The sequence below is a fragment of the Galeopterus variegatus genome, unplaced genomic scaffold (genome assembly GCF_000696425.1).
Source record: "Galeopterus variegatus unplaced genomic scaffold, G_variegatus-3.0.2 Scaffold162, whole genome shotgun sequence".
Lineage (NCBI taxonomy): Eukaryota > Metazoa > Chordata > Mammalia > Dermoptera > Cynocephalidae > Galeopterus > Galeopterus variegatus.
This window is the reverse complement of record NW_007726273.1, coordinates 37711-42420: the sequence shown is the minus strand read 5'-3', so window position 1 is coordinate 42420 and position 4710 is coordinate 37711. Positions and strand designations below refer to the sequence as shown.

The 4710-nt window shown below is 42.0% G+C and overlaps 1 long non-coding RNA gene across 1 annotated transcript in view; it reads left to right on the top strand.

The window, feature by feature from the left end:
* LOC103609521 overlaps window positions 1-4710 on the top strand; it is a 12804-nt gene that overhangs the window by 1552 nt on the left and 6542 nt on the right. The window contains exons 2-3 of the long non-coding RNA XR_552145.1: window positions 1450-1551; window positions 2585-2639. This is a non-coding gene — a long non-coding RNA (uncharacterized LOC103609521). The remainder of the gene's footprint in view (window positions 1-1449; window positions 1552-2584; window positions 2640-4710) is intronic.

The window sequence follows — 4710 nt, the reverse complement described above, 5'->3', positions numbered from 1 at the left end:
CTGCGGCCTCTGCGGTCACCACGCTGGGCGCTTCGAGGACTGGGTGAGATGCGGGCCGCTGCCTTCTGCATGTCTGGGACCAGGTTGCGGCAGTGCATCTGAAAAGGCCCGGGACAGAGCTAGTGGAGTGTGGCCGGGGCAGGGGGAGAGTGTCATCTCGGGTTCCCGGGAGTGAGCACATTCCCTTTACGTGGGTGGTGGAGTTAGGAGCGGTTTGGAAAAGTGAGTCTGTCCTCTGTTCCAGAGGCCCTCGTTCTCCCCACTTGGCTCCCTCTCAGCGTCCCAGGCCCGGGACTCCTTTACTCTTCTTCCCTCCCGCTTCTTCGTCTGGATTTGGAAGGGGTTCCTGGGCTGTTTGGGTTATCAGCAGAATGCCTCACTGATAGCAAATTGATTCTTAAATTTTTTTGTTTGAAGTTTGTTGCGACTGGTATTGGTTTATCCCTCTTTATCTTGCTCCTCTGCTTTTAAAGTTCCTAACCCCCATAAAACACTTTGGGGTTTAACTTTCTTTTTTTTTTTTCTTTTTGTCTTTTTTCGTGACTGGCAACGGGATCGCAACCCTCGGTGTCGCGCCCGCACCGCGCTCAACCAGTGAGCCGACCGGTCTCTATATGGGATCCGAACCCTCGGCGGGAACGCCACCAGGCTCCCAAGCGCCGCACTCAACCGAGTGCGCCACGGGCCGGCCCGGGGTTTAACTTTCAGAGTCGTTGTTGGTGGGATGCTACGTTTTCCACTAACCTTCTCTGTTTAAACGAAGCCAACCTTGTAAAACACTTACTATAATTTCGTTCACAATATTTATTGAGCTCCTACTTACTGTGTTAGACACTGGGGACAGTAGTCTATCCAAAGAGACTAAGGTCCCTCCTCTCAACAGAGGTTACAGTCTAGGGGGAAAGACAATAAATAGGCCTATAAATAAATGAACAAGATGATTTCAGATAGTGATAAGTGCTGTAAAGAAATACAACCAGGTAATGGGGGAGGGTGGGGAAGGCCTCTCTGACATTTGGGCTTCAACTTGAATGAAGACAGGAATCCAGCCATGTATAGTTCTGGGAAAAGAGTGAACAGCAAGTGAAATGGGAAGCAGCTTGGCAAGTGTGAAGAACAGAAAGGACACTTCTGTGGCTGCATTAAAGCAAGTGGTTGGAGATGAGGTCAGAGAGGCAGGCAGTGGCCAGATTAATGCAGGCCCTAAAGACCACAGTAAGGAGTTTGGATTTTTGTCAAAGTGCAGCGTGAAGACACTTTTTGAAAGAGCTTTAGGTTACTGAGTGAAGAATGGATCGTTGGGGGATAAGCGTGGTAGCAGGGAGACCCATTAAGAGGCCTTAGCAGTAGCCTAAGCACTGAACAATGTTGGTTCAGTAATTGTTGGCTATTATAGTTTTTATTATTCTCTGTCATAAATTTAATAGCTTGATAATCTTGGTTCTACAGCATTTTAGATATGCTTGCATGAAAGAATGATATCTTCAGTTCTCCCCCAAGAAAAACTAGTTCGATGGAACTGTGGCAGAAGTCTTGCTGAAGTACAAAAAGGTAAGATATTTGTTTTTTGTCAGTCAGAATACTATAGTTGTTATACTACAGGCTAGTAGATATAAAATGAATTTTAGATATCAATGTTGAAGTCAAATATTTAATACCATGATATTGTCAGCTAAACTACAGTAATAATGTCCTTGCTGAGGTTTCACCTCTTCAAATGCTTTATTTACTAGTATTTTTTAAGAACTTTAGTAAGTGCTAGAATAAAAAACCATTAGAACATTTTATTTCTTAAGGAATTACCTAAGCATTACTTTGGACAATAAATCAGCTCTGTTAATAGAGGTTTTTGTTTGTTTTTGCATTAGTTTAGAAGTGATACTACTAAATCTTGGGCCAGCCCGTGGCTCACTTGGGAGAGTGTGGTGCTGATAACACCAAGGCCATGGGTTCGGATCCCATATAGGGATGGCCGGTTAGCTCACTGGGTGAGTGCGGTGCTGACAACACCAAGCCAAGGGTTAAGATCCCCTTACCGGTCATCTTTAAAAAAGAAAAGAAGTGATACTACTAAATCTCAGCAGTAGAGGGAAAATGTAAATGCACATTTATATATAATATCCATTTATATCCACATGCATATATGAATGGATACTATCTTAGTTCCCCTTGAATTAGATCATTACAGAGGTTTTTTTCTCATGCTTCTTTAGAATTCTTAGGAGTATCAACTATCATATTCAAATGTCAGTACACAAGTATTGCTAAATATGAATGGCTTTTTAGTTGTCATTTTCTTTTTTCTAAGCCCCCTGGCTTCACTGACATGAGGTTTTAAAACTTTTCTAGTTATGAGTTTATAATTCACAATTGATATGTGTTACAAAGTTCCTTTTGTAATTTCATCAGATGTTAAGGTATATAAAGTCCTGCTGTTGATGTGTAACAGGAAACCAAAGCAAGCATAACTTTTTTTTTTTTTCCTTCTTCTTGTTAAGGGAGAAAAAAATGATTTTGAGTTGTTGAAGAACCAGCTGTCAGATCGAGACCTAGGTAATTAATTTTGTGCCTTCTTCTTGTTAAGGGAGAAACAAATGATTTTGAGTTGTTGAAGAACCAGCTGTCAGATCGAGACCTAGGTAATTAATTTTGTGTTTGATCATTAGCAAAGTGATTGCCACTTTGTACATACATCAGTTTGCACTTTTGGTCCTTTTTCTTCCTCCAGAACTTGTTCTCTCCATGATGCTTTTTTTACCTTAATCCGATAGTTCCCAGCCAGGGGCAGTTTTACACCTGAGGGGACATTTCACAATGGCTGGAGATATTTTTGGTTGTCATAACCAGGAGGGAGAAGTGCAGCTGGCATCTAGAGGGCGGATGAGGAGAATGATGCTGAACATCTTACAATGCACAGGTGGCCCCCACAACCAAGAATGATCCAGCCCCAAATGCCAGCAGTGCTGAGGCTGGCAAACCCTGCTCTACTCATTCCTTCCTACTACCTCTTTCCTATGTGCTTCATGGAACTCATGTCTCTCCAGTTCTAAAGCAAAGTAAAACGAAAAATACAACAAAAGGTGACTTAGCTCTATACTGCTACTCTTTCAGCATTTCCAAGTTCAAGAGACATACTTGTCATGTAGTAACAACTCAATACATTTTGTTTTCCTTTTCTTCCTTTACTGCCCAATTTTGGAAAGAATAGTCTTTTAATATGGCAGTGGTAGTCAGATTGCCTGAGATAAAATCCCAACTTCATTGTTATCCTGTGTGATCTCAATCAATTGTTTAACCACTCTGCCTCTGTTTTCTTCTCTATAAACTAGGTTTTTAAACAGAGATTTTTAAAGAGGATTCAATGAGTTAGTATATAAAAGCACTTAGAAGAGCCCCTGACCCAAAGTAAGGGCTTTGTAATTGCTAGCTGTTCTGTTCTTGCTGAAGGTCTGCGCTTTCTCATTTTTTGTTCACATTTAAGTCCACAGTTCTTATCACTGCTGTAATTACCCTGACAGAGGTTACCAGTGATTTGTTACATGCTTCAGTGGACTTTTAAAAAAAGCCTCACAGGAATTCTTTGTAGCATTTGGCACTGTTAGCCACCCACTTCCTAAAACCTCCCCTTCAATGTCTCTGATCCTCCTGTCTGCAGATCGATTATCTCTAATCACCCTTTTGATAGGTTCTTAAATTTGGTGTTGATTGGATTTTCAAACTCAACCCTTTTCTCACTCCACAGATTCTTCCTGTGTGATCTCCTTGTGCCCTAGTGGCTTTGAAATCTGTGTCCTGATAACTCCCAAATTTGTATCTATAACAGATTGCTGTTGTGGGCTTCAGACTTGCTTCTTAACTACTTGCTAGATGTATTTGCCCAGAATTGTTACAGATGCTCCAAATTTAGCATGTCTTAAAACAAACTCATTATCTCTTTCCTAAACCCCTCCTTCTGCAGCCTTCTTTATGTGCTTAACTGTTTATTGCTTACCCAGTTCTTGAGCTAGGAACCATGAAGTCTTTCTGGACTTTCTCACTTCTCATATCTGTTCATTCATCAAGTCCTTTGGGAAAAAATTCCTTCACGTTTTCCCATTTTGCTGGTGCTCTCTTGTCTGAATTCTTCCAGTAATCTCTTTAGTGGTCTCTAGGTTCTTGTCCTCTTCTGTCTCAACCCTCTCCACCAACCAAACTTATCCTCAACAGTGTAGCCTGACTCATCTCTCTAAAGCACATGCCAAGCATGTCATTCCCCTACTAAAAAAACATTGTACCTATGAAAGAATAAAGGACCAGGTTCTTAGCAAGGCCTGCAACATTTTTTTCTGTATTCAGTCTCACTAGATACTTTATTCCCTGAATCTGACACATCTCATCTTTATGCATGTACATTTTCTTTCTGTATTCATTTACTTGCCACTTATTTGAGCATGGGCTCTGGCTACATCACTAGCTATGTGGCCAAGGGCAATTTACTGCATTTCTTGGCTTCAGTGTCCTTATCTACAGAATGAGTATGAATACTAGTACCCACCTCATAGAATGGTTGTAAGGATCAAATGAGTTAATAATGTATGTTAGAATAGTGCTCTGCAGGGCTGGCCCGGTGGCGCACTCGGTAGAGTGCGGCGCTTGGGAGCACGGCGGCGCTCCCGCCCAGGGTTCAGATCCCATATAGAGACCGGTCCGCTCACTGGTTGAGCGCGGTGC